The sequence below is a fragment of the Citrus sinensis genome, chromosome 6, assembly GCF_022201045.2.
Source record: "Citrus sinensis cultivar Valencia sweet orange chromosome 6, DVS_A1.0, whole genome shotgun sequence".
NCBI classification, from domain to species: Eukaryota; Viridiplantae; Streptophyta; class Magnoliopsida; order Sapindales; family Rutaceae; genus Citrus; species Citrus sinensis.
Window position 1 is genome coordinate 10,080,505 of NC_068561.1, and position 13,025 is coordinate 10,093,529.

Here is a 13,025-nt window from a genome sequence, read left to right on the forward strand (position 1 = left end):
CAGAACAAGACACAGAACCAAAGCAAAAATTAAAGGTTTCTTCTTCATTGACAACATTACCATTTCCACTCTTATTATTTCTCTTACACTGCTTTTTTTTTCTTATTCCTTAAGACGTAGGGACAAGTAAAGCTTGGAAATATAAGAATAATGAAATAATATGCACAAGATAAATAATAATTACTCAAAATTTACCCAAATAGAAGAATAATACCAGTGAGCCAATGTCAATCCTCAACTGATGCAGCGGAAGTTTAATGTTCAAAATATTCTGTTGATTCTAGAGAATACCGGAATAAAAGAACAACTAAATTCACGTTGATTCAAAAGAATACCGCGAACTTAGGGGTTAAGACTCGTTGATTCAGAATACCAAGAATTAACTATTCAAATACTCACAAAGAGATTTGAAAATTGAAATATTATTGAACTCAAAATTCTCTACTTGTAAAAGCTACAAAAGACGCTTATTTATACTAAGTAAGACTTATCCTAATATGATTAGAAAACCTATTTTAATAAGACTTATGCCTAAACTAAGGAATATTACCCAAATAAGCAATACCTAAACAATAAAACTCTAAATAGGAAACCAAATTAAATTAGAATACAAATTAATTAAAATATTCCTAAATATTATACATTTAAATATAATTAGGATTTCTTCAATTTCTTGCTCTGCATCATTAGCTGATGCAGCGGAAGTTTAATGTTCAAAATATTCCGTTGATTCTAGAGAATACCGGAATAAAAGAACAACTAAATTCACGTTGATTCAAAAGAATACCGCGAACTTAGGGGTTAAGACTTGTTGATTCAGAATACCGAGAATTAACTATTCAAATACTCACAAAGAGATTTGAAAATTGAAATATTATTGAACTCAAAATTCTCTACTTGTAAAAGCTACAAAAGACGCTTATTTATACTAAGTAAGACTTATCCTAATATGATTAGAAAACCTATTTTAATAAGACTTATGCCTAAATTAGGAATATTACCCAAATAAGCAATACCTAAACAATAAGACTCTAAATAGGAAACCAAATTAAATTAGAATACAAATTAATTAAAATATTCCTAAATATTATACATTTAAATATAATTAGGATTTCTTCAATTTCTTGCTCTGCATCATTCCCGCCAGGTTGGAGAAAATTCGTCCTCGAATTTTGTATATTGTAATCTTCAAGAACATCTTCATGTGCATAAGGATTAATTTTTAAAACAGAGCTTTGACATAGACGACGAACTTTAAATTTTCCAACTTTTGTAATAATGTCCATCCAATCACTCCAATGGCGTAAAATAAATTCTTCTATCAACAACTTCTCCAATAATGTCTTCTCGTATTGTTCGTGTCGAACTTCAACATAGTTAAGGAAAAACGATTTCTTCTTATAATCCACTAACTGTTGAAAAATATCACAACTCTTTTTGTCTTCTTTCGGCAAATCAAGAGAACAATAAGAGATTGTATCAATAACTATCTCTCTCTCCTCCACAAGATCAAAAGATGGATAAACAATTACCTCTCCTTGTCCCACAATATCAAGATACTCATCAAATTTCGACGATTGATCCAAATCAATATTGTCTTTGTGTTGAGGATTTATTGTAGACATGAATGGCCAATTAATATTCTCCTCGGAAGGAATAATATTGTCGAGGGAAACCAAGTTACCATTTTCCTCATTATCTTCATAACAAACATCATCATGAACAACTTCATCAAATCCATATGCATGCTTTATGTGTAAAGATTTTCTATCTCGAATTTTCTCTAAATCTTGAGAAATTGAATGCAAAATCCTCAACATCTTAACTAAAACATCTCTCAAGATGAAATCTTCACGTCGATATTGTGATTTCATGATATAATTTTTTTCTTTTTTTTTTCCTATGCTTTTTTTGGTGTTGTTTGGGTTTTTTTTTTTAAACTAAACGGAAAAAAACAAAAAAGGAAAAAATGAAAGGTTTGGTGGTAGATGGAGTTAGATTGGTGAGACCAGGTTTTGGCTCTGATACCAAGCTGATGCAGCGGAAGTTTAATGTTCAAAATATTCCGTTGATTCTAGAGAATACCAGAATAAAAGAACAACTAAATTCACGTTAATTCAAAAGAATACCGCGAACTTAGGGGTTAAGACTCGTTGATTCAGAATACTGAGAATTAACTATTCAAATACTCACAAAGAGATTTGAAAATTGAAATATTATTGAACTCAAAATTCTCTACTTGTAAAAGCTACAAAAGACGCTTATTTATACTAAGTAAGACTTATACTAATATGATTAGAAAATCTATTTTAATAAGACTTATGCCCAAATTAGGAATATTACCCAAATAAGCAATACCTAAACAATAAGACTCTAAATAGGAAACCAAATTAAATTAGAATACAAATTAATTAAAATATTCCTAAATATTATACATTTAAATATAATTAGGATTTCTTCAATTTCTTGCTCTGCATCATCAACATATGTGCTCAGATCTCGTTATAGGAGCAACCTGAGAGAGAGAGCGAGAGCAGCAGCAGCACCAGTCGAGACAGAGTAGAGACGCAACAGTAGCAGCAGCAGCACCACCACCACCAATTGAGATGGATCACAGATGCCGCAGTAGCAACAGCACCAGTTGATCCTCAACAGAGATGCCGTAGCAGCAGTAGCAGCACCACCACCACCAGTCGAGAGAAGCAGAGGGACAACAACAGTCGATTTTGGTTAAAGATCGAGATGGAGAGAGAGAGTTGTGACGAAATGTGGTTGAAGAACTGTGACAGAGAGAGAGAGAGAAAGAGAGCTGTGAACTTCGATCGGGATGAGAGATAAGGCTTGGGTTTTGTTTTGCGATTTCTTTCATGATTTAATTTGTGATACCGAACAGGCCCTTATCTTTTTCTTTTTCATTGTACTGGAACTATTCTTTCAACCAGTTACCCATTTTTCAATGGTTAAATCTCAGCCCTCAAATTCCTCTGTTGACTATCTAAAGGTGCATTCATTAAAAGACAAGCGACTGGGGAACCAAACCCATGACGCAAAATAGTTTGACCCAATTACTTAATTACTTATTTCTGAATAGAAATCGACACAAGGCCCGATGCCTATTTCATGGCTTTATACGGGCCAGGACAAATAAGAAAAATTAGTGACGAAAAAACATAAAAATTTCAGAGCAAGTGGTACAACAGTGAAATCAACATGCAACAAAGATGCAAATTTTGCAAACGATTTTCTATATGATCAATTTTTTTCTCTTATTGATGCCATGATACAAACCATACATTCAAGAATACAGAAATTTGATACTAATTATGCCATAAATCTTTCGCATGGTCCTTTATTCTTCAGCCCAGGTTACTGCCACTGGGCGTCTCCTTTCAAGAATTGGTGTTTACAGTTTCTTTTCTAAGCACAAAGTGGGAATATATTAATCTAAGTCCATATTTCTTCTGTATTCTTGTTGTGAAAATTTTAATATACTCGCAAGCGCACGAATCTAGAGATAGAAAAGTGGTAACGAGGTCGATCCCACAGGGATTGTTATAAATTGAAAAGTCTAATTTAAATCTAAAATTAATATTAATTCTAACCTAGTTGAGCAAATTGAGTTTTAAGAGAAATTAAACTAATTAAACTAAGAAAACAATTAAAGTAAATGAGAATTTAATGAGATAAAAATTACCAAGGTTTCGGAATCCACCACTATTCAATTAGTAATTATCTAAATATTAATTAATCCCCAATTTTAGAGTGACAACTCGAAATCAATCTATGTCATCTCATGGATATAACAATTAAGCCCAAGTAATTAAATCTAATGTAGGTTCTTTTTCTACTTAATAATACGATATCTAAGTATCCCATGTAAACATATTGAATAACAAAGAGTCAAAGTTTACTAAGCACTCTATGTAAACAATTTAATGAAAGACATAGAGTCAAAGATAATCATGTATAAACTTTATAGATCCAAGCATAGAATTAATCGAATATTAATCCTAACAATCAATAATGCATGACAGAATTGATGAAAAGATTTTATTAACATCCAATTAATCATGTGAAATAAAAACCATAATCATCAAAGAACATATATAGGGAATTAATTAAATAAAAAGATAATTATTTCATTGAATAGGGTTTCATCCTTAACCTCAGTATAAGAAAATTAGCTAGACATACTTGAATTGTGAGCAACAAAAAAAATAAAATCAGCCATGGAAGCCGAAATATTGCTACTGCCGATTGCTCTCTTCCAGCCTTTTGTTTCTGTCCTCTGGCCGCCTCCTTCTCCAAAAGCCAAAACTCCCTTTTATAATCTTTGAAATGGGCCCCATCTCTTAAATCCTAAAGCCAAAAGGCTTGCCTTTTATTTCCTTTAGCTCTCACACGTGACCACCTTTGGAATTGCTTTAAGATTCCTTTTCCAATTATGAAAGCCAAGTGCGGGTCCCATTTAAATTGCTTTCCAAATATTACAAAGCCATGCACGTGTAACTTAACTAAGCTAAAGCCAATGTTATGCTTAAATTCTTCTTCATGTGCTAGATCAATTAATTTACTAGCTTCGGTTTCCTCGGCTTCACTTCCACATGCATGTATGTCTAATTGCTTCTAAAATCAATTAATTAACGCTTCCAAAATTGAGCTCCCTTATATCCTTTTTTATCCATAATCTTCAATTAATCCCCTATTCAATAAAATAATTTAATTAATTAAAAATAACAAATAAAAATAACTAGTAATTATATAATTAAGGGTAAAATATGTATATAAATTATGCTCATCAAATACCCCCAAACTTAGATTTTGCTAGTCCTCGAGCAAAACTAAAATTTAAAACAAAAATAAAAATAACAACACAAAAAGTAAATCCTAACTAAACCACTTTCGCAGGTAATCGCGATTGCATTTAGCGTATGCAACAAGCCTTTAAACCCCTAGGCGGCCCTAGTGGACGAGTTGTAGTCTCGTGAGGGCTTCAGTGATGATACCCACAAACATCATTTAAAATAAATAAATAAATTAATTAAATCAAAAAAATGAAAAACTTTAAATAAACCATGAAAAATAGCCTCAAAGATTGCAAAAATTCTATAGCTCAAAGAAAATTTCAAATATTAGCAAAGTTCTAACTTTAATTCAATAGTCAATCCCACATCTCTTTCGATTCTTGTAGTGTGTGTGTGAAATTAATTCAATCAAATCCATTCCCAAAATCCTCAACATCAACAGCCTTCGCCTCAAACAAAGAACAGAGTAGGTCAAACTAATCTTATCATCTTGATTTCCAAAAATTTTTTTTTTTCTCTCACAGGCTTTTACGTGCATTTTCTTTTGATTTTTTTTTTCAGCACATGCACTTGATTTTTTTTTTCTTCTCTTTTTTTTTTTTCAACCATAGCCAGGAGCTTTCACTCTACCCCTTAAGGTAGCCTTCTTCTCATGGTAGATTATCTTCTACATACTTGTGGTACATAGGCCCAAATTACTCAAGGATAGCTTCACTCTTAAGGGTTATAGGTAGCTATTTCTGACTTTGGTGCCCGTGTATACTATTTTGTATTGTGGAGATAAGAATCAAGACAAACAGTCATTTACTCTATCTAAAATTCTCAACTCAGGCTGCGTCAATATCAAATTTCAAGTCAAAATTACGAAAGAATTGATATTAGTGCTCATGGTTTAAAGAATCTCAATCAAGAGGAACTAACACAAGAATCAAGTATAAACTAAGACAATATTCAACCCTTTCTAAAAACCATATTCATTGTCAATCAAATTTTTATCATTGGCTTTTCACATAAAAACAAAAAACAACAAATTTTTTTTTAATTTTTATTTAAAATTTTCAAATTTTTTTTTGTTTTTTTGTTTTTGTTTTTTGTTTTTTTTAACAAACAAAACACACACTATTCCCACCCCCAAACTTATTTGGAACATTGTCCTCAATGTTGCACAAACAAAAGATATGCATGCAAACAAATGAAAGAAATAATAATAATAATAATAATAATAATAATAATAATAATAATAATAATAATAATAAACATAAATAATAAAAAGAAAGTTGGAGAGAACACACTTGGATGGGCTGGGAAAGCTTTAAAAAAAAAAGAACAACTAAAAAGAAAACATTAGAAAAGAAAAATACTAGAAAAGAAAAACAAACAAAGAGAAGAAAACCTACTATTAAAATAAAACAAGAGTGCAAAGATGGACATAATTAATCCTGATAAACAGGATCATCTAAAAGTATCTCCTCAACTTCTGGTGTTCTTAACTCTAAAAATGGTTTCAATCTTTGCCCATTGACCTTAAATAAATCACCATTTTTAGGGTTTTCAATCTCAATTGCTCCATAAGGGAAAACAGTACGAACTATAAAAGGACCAGACCATCGAGAACGTAACTTACCTGGAAAGAGATGCAATCGGGAATTATATAAAAGTACTTTCTGACCTGGTGTAAAGGCTTTTCTCAAAATGTGTTTGTCATGAAAGACTTTCATTCGCTGTTTATAAATCTTGGCATTCTCATATGCATCATTCCTGATCTCTTCAAGTTCTGCTAGTTGTAATCTTCTCTTGGAACCAGCCTGCTGCATGTCAAAATTGAATTTCTTGATCGCCCAATATGCACGATGCTCCAACTCTACTGGCAGATGACATGCTTTTCCATACACAAGTCGATAAGGTGACATCCCAATTGGTGTTTTAAAAGCAGTCCTATATGCCCACAATGCATCATCAAGTCTCAAAGACCAATCCTTTCTATCTGGCCTAACTGTTTTCTCTAGAATCTGCTTGATCTCTCTATTAGAAATCTCTACTTGGCCACTGGTTTGAGGATGATATGGGGTGGCAACCTTATGTGTAATGGAATATTTGTCCAAAAGAGTTTTGAAAGGTTTATTGCAAAAATGAGTGCCACCATCACTAATGATTGTTCTAGGGAAACCAAAACGAGATAGAATATTACTCTTCAAGAATTTCACTACAACCCTATGATCATTGGTTTTGCATGGAATAGCTTCAACCCACTTCGACACATAGTCTACTGCAACCAATATATACTGATAACCACAAGATGGAGGAAAAGGTCCCATGAAATCAATACCCCAGACATCGAAGATCTCAACCACAAGAATAGGATTGAGTGGCATCATGTTCCTCTTTGAAATGCTACCCATACGTTGGCACCTATCACACAAAGAACAGAAAATATAAGCGTCATGAAAAAGAGTAGGCCAATAAAAACCACATTGTAAAATTTTTGTTGCTGTCTTTTTAGCACTAAAGTGGCCTCCACAAGCTTGTTCATGGCAAAATGAGATAACACTTTGAATTTCATTATCGGGAACACATCGCCTAATAATCTGATCAGCACAATATTTAAATAAATAGGGATCATCCCAAAAGAAGTCTTTCACTTTAGATAAGAACTTTGTTCTATCTTGCTTAGTCCAGTGCTCTGGGATTTGACCTGTAGCAAGGTAATTAACTATATCAGCAAACCATGGTACGACATTTACACTCATAAGTTGCTCATCTGGGAAAGACTCATTCAAAGGTAAAGATTCTGGAATAAATTTAAGATCAAGGCGAGATAAATGATCTGCCACAACATTTTCAGAACCTTTTTTATCTCTAAATTCAATGTCAAATTCTTGTAAAAGCAACACCCAACGAATCAATCTTGCCTTGGCATCTTTCTTAGTAAACAAATATTTTAAAGCAGCATGATCAGTAAAAATAATCACTTTACAACCTATAAGATAAGATCTGAATTTATCAAGTGCAAACACCACAGCTAGCATTTCTTTTTCTGTAGTTGAATAGTTCAACTGTGCATTATTGAGTGTCATACTAGCATAATAAATCACATAAGGCACACGATCTAATCTTTGTCCTAAAACTGCTCCTACAGCATAATCAGATGCATCACACATAATTTCAAAAGGCAAATCCCAATTAGGTGGCTGAATGATAGGTGAAGAAGTCAACAATTTCTTAAGCTTTGCAAAAGCATCAAGACAAGATTCATCAAAGATAAAAGGTGCATCCTTAACAAGTAAATTGCATAAAGGTCTAGAAATTTTACTAAAATCTTTAATGAATCTTCTATAAAAACCAGCATGTCCAAGGAAAGATCTTACTTCTTTTACGAATTTGGGATATGGAAGATTAGAAATTAAATCCACCTTAGCTTTGTCGACTTCTATACCTTTGCTGGAAATTATATGACCAAGAACAATACCTTGTTTTACCATGAAGTGACACTTTTCCCAATTTAGAACCAAGTTCTTTTCTTTACATCTCTGCAAAACTAATGTTAGATGCTGCAAACATTCATTAAAAGAATCTCCATAAACAGAAAAATCATCCATGAATACTTCAAGAAATCTCTCAACCATATCAGAAAAAATGCTAAGCATGCATCTTTGAAAAGTAGCAGGTGCATTGCATAAACCAAATGGCATTCTCCTATATGCAAAAGTTCCAAATGGACAAGTAAAAGTAGTTTTCTCCTGGTCCTCTGGAGCTATAGGGATCTGATTATAACCTGAGTATCCATCTAGAAAACAATAAAAATCATGACCTGCAAGTCTATCAAGCATTTGATCAATAAATGGAAGAGGAAAATGATCTTTTCTTGTGAATGAATTCAATTTTCTATAATCAATGCAAACACGCCAACCAGTAGTTACTCTAGTGGGAATTAATTCATTATTAGCATTAGTAACTACTGTAACACCAGATTTCTTAGGAACAACTTGCACAGGGCTAACCCAAGAGCTATCTGAAATAGGATAAATAATTCCTGCATCCAATAATTTGATTACTTCAGCTCTTACCACTTCTTTCATGTTAGGATTTAGCCTACGTTGCATTTCCCTAACAGGTTTAGCATTTTCTTCAAGATGAATACGATGCATGCAATCTACTGGATTAATACCTTTAATATCAGCGATGGTCCATCCTATTGCCTCCTTATGCTCTTTTAGAATACCTAACAACTTACCTTTTTGCTCAAGATCGAGGGAAGAAGAAATAATAACAGGTAGAGTGTCAGATTCTCCCAAGAATGCATATTCCAGAGTGTTAGGCAGTGCTTTGAGTTCCAATTTTGGTAGTGCCTCCGCAGATGGGCTAATTTTCTTCTCAGAATGAGGCAGTAGTTCTGACTTTGTCTTCCATTTAGTTGTGTCCGTAATTAGAGATGCATCAAGTAAAGCGCTGATTTCTGCAATTGTACTGTCATCATTAAAAGATAAATCAGGATGAGTTAGACATGTCTCTAATGGATCATCATTATGATTAGAAATGAATGAATCTTCTACTAATTCCTCTATCATATTCGCGTCAACAAATTCATCTTCTTCTTGTGGCTGCTTGGTAACATTAAAAATATTCAATTCCATGGTCATATTACCAAAAGATAGCTGCATGTTTCCATTCCTGCAATTAATAAGAGCATCAGCTGTAGCTAAGAAAGGACGACCTAGAATAACTGGAGTGTGTTTCTTAGGATCATGTACATGCTGAGTATCAATAACGATAAAATCAACAGGATAATAAAATTTATCAATCTGTATCAACACATCCTCTATAATACCACGAGGTATTTTCATTGACCTATCAGCAAGTTGCAAAATAATAGAAGTTGGCTTTAATTCCCCTAGTCCAAGTTGCATGTAAACAGAGTAAGGCAAGAGATTAACACTAGCGCCTAAATCCAATAATGCTTTATCAAAACATTGGTTCCCTATAACACATGAGATAGTAGGAGAACCATGGTCCTTAAATTTTGGTGGCATTTTACATTGAAGTAAATTGCTAGTTTGTTCAGTTAAAAACGCCTTTTTAGTGACATGCAAATTTCTCTTTTTAGTGCATAAATCTTTCAAAAACTTTGCATATGAAGGAACTTGCTTAATAGCATTGAGTAAAGGGATGTTTATACTTACCTGTTTGAAGATTTCCATAATCTCACCTGTTGAAGTCCCTTTCTTTACCTTTGTTAACCTTTGAGGAAAAGGAGCCTTGGGAATGTAAGCTGGCGGGCCACTCTCTTCAGGATCATTTGGTGATGAGTCTTGTGATGGAACTGAATCTGAAGAAGTAGGCTCAGATATCTTCCTTGTTTGAACCTCTACTTTGTTGTCAAATAATTTTCCTCTTCTCAAGGTCATAATAGATTTTGCTTCTTCATGCTGATGGCTTGAACTCGATCCAACTTCGTGCACTCCTTTGGGATTAGGAATTGGTTGACTTGGAAATTTTCCTTTTTCTCTCTCAGCTACAGTAGTTGCTAATTGACCCAATTGATGTTCAAGCTTTAGAATAGCTTGAGTGTTTGACTGAAAAGCTTGTTGGGTTGACTGAATGAAACTTTGAAGTGTATCCTCTAAAGAAGGCTTTCTTTGTTGGGATGCAACAAATTGAGACATAGGTTGTTGGGCAGGAGGATGTACTTGGTTAGGAGGGACAAATTGTTGATTGGGCATGTTAAATTGTTGCCCTCCTTGGTTTGACAAAGGTTGATTTTGTTTCCAAGAAAAATTAGGGTGATTCCTCCAATTAGGATTATATGTGGATGAATATGGACTATTGGAGGTTTTCTCATATGATTGTAAGGCATGTACCTGCTCAGAATAAGCCTCTTGATAGGCTGGTAATGATGGACAATTCTGTGCTGTATGAGACACGTTAGAACAAATAGCACAAACCTCATTAGCTACACTAGGATGATGATTCATTGATTGGTTCAGAGCTAAGGCATCTACTTTCCTAGAAAGCGTAGCTAGAGTGGCTTTCACATCAAAGTCATCCTTAACTTCATATAACCCCTTTCTAGAAACTTGAGATGATTTTTCTCTTTGATTTGAAAAATCCCACTGTTGAGAATTCTCAGAAAGTGAATTAAAGAAATCCCATGCAGCCCCTTCATGTAAGTTCAAAAATCTCCCACCATTCATAGACTCTACCATATGACGATTCGACATAGTTAAACCGTTATAAAAGCATTGTATAAGTCTCCATTTCTCAAAACCATGGTGGGGGCACTTAAGGAGTAAATCATTGAATCTTTCCCAACACTCGTAAAATTGCTCACCCTTTCTTTGATAAAAATCACTTATCTCTCTCCTAAGGGCATTTGTTTTAGACATAGGAAAAAACTTGGTGAGAAACTTATTACTCAATTCATCCCATGTACTAATAGACCCAGCAGGAAGTGAATTCAACCAAGCTTTTGCTTTGTCTTTTAATGAGAAAGGGAACATACGAAGCCTAATTGACTCATCATTAAAATTTTGAAAACGAAATGTAGAGCATATGTCAAGAAATTCCTTAATGTGCAAATATGGATCCTCTCTCTCTAACCCATGGAAAGATGGTAAAAGTTGAATGACAGAGGGCTTGAGTTCAAAGTGTGTTGCTGTGGTTTGTGGCAACACAATACAAGATGGTTGGTTGGCTGCAAGTGGTGAAAAATATTCTCTAAGGGTTTTCTCTGCTTGCACTGGTGGAAGTATTGGCAATAGTCTATTTGGGTCATCCATCACTTCTAAAGAACTAGTTTGACTACTATCAATTTTCAACTCTCTTTTAACCAAACGATTTGTTAAATCATGTTCCCAAACACTCATAAACTAACTAGACAAGGAAAGAAAGAAAAACAAAATAAAATAAAACAAATCAACAATAATAAGAATAAACAAAATTTAAAAATAAAAGAAATCAAACAACCAAACAATGAATTTAAAGACAAATAAAAGTTTGTTTTTTTTTGTGTTTTTTTTAATTAAAAAATAAAAGACAACCTAAATTATAACTAGTGGAAGAATCAAATCAACCTAGATTAAACTGACTTTCTAGCACAATCCCCGGCAACGGCGCCAAAAACTTGTTGTGAAAATTTTAATATACTCGCAAGCGCACGAATCTAGAGATAGAAAAGTGGTAACGAGGTCGATCCCACAGGGATTGTTATAAATTGAAAAGTCTAATTTAAATCTAAAATTAATATTAATTCTAACCTAGTTGAGCAAATTGAGTTTTAAGAGAAATTAAACTAATTAAACTAAGAAAACAATTAAAGTAAATGAGAATTTAATGAGATAAAAATTACCAAGGTTTCGGAATCCACCACTATTCAATTAGTAATTATCTAAATATTAATTAATCCCCAATTTTAGAGTGACAACTCGAAATCAATCTATGTCATCTCATGGATATAACAATTAAGCCCAAGTAATTAAATCTAATGTAGGTTCTTTTTCTACTTAATAATACGATATCTAAGTATCCCATGTAAACATATTGAATAACAAAGAGTCAAAGTTTACTAAGCACTCTATGTAAACAATTTAATGAAAGACATAGAGTCAAAGATAATCATGTATAAACTTTATAGATCCAAGCATAGAATTAATCGAATATTAATCCTAACAATCAATAATGCATGACAGAATTGATGAAAAGATTTTATTAACATCCAATTAATCATGTGAAATAAAAACCATAATCATCAAAGAACATATATAGGGAATTAATTAAATAAAAAGATAATTATTTCATTGAATAGGGTTTCATCCTTAACCTCAGTATAAGAAAATTAGTTAGACATACTTGAATTGTGAGCAACAAAAAAAATAAAATCAGCCATGGAAGCCGAAATATTGCTACTGCCGATTGCTCTCTTCCAGCCTTTTGTTTCTGTCCTCTGGCCGCCTCCTTCTCCAAAAGCCAAAACTCCCTTTTATAATCTTTGAAATGGGCCCCATCTCTTAAATCCTAAAGCCAAAAGGCTTGCCTTTTATTTCCTTTAGCTCTCACACGTGACCACCTTTGGAATTGCTTTAAGATTCATTTTCCAATTATGAAAGCCAAGTGCGGGTCCCATTTAAATTGCTTTCCAAATATTACAAAGCCATGCACGTGTAACTTAACTAAGCTAAAGCCAATGTTATGCTTAAATTCTTCTTCATGTGCTAGATCAATTAATTT

General features: G+C 33.1%; 1 non-coding gene across 1 annotated transcript; it reads left to right on the forward strand.

The window, feature by feature from the left end:
• The first annotated feature begins 11,063 nt into the window (after nucleotides 1-11,063).
• Nucleotides 11,064-11,170, forward strand: LOC127903609 (small nucleolar RNA R71). The gene has a single exon (XR_008056318.1). It is a non-coding gene; the product is annotated as a small nucleolar RNA R71 (small nucleolar RNA).
• The last annotated feature ends 1,855 nt before the right edge of the window (nucleotides 11,171-13,025 follow it).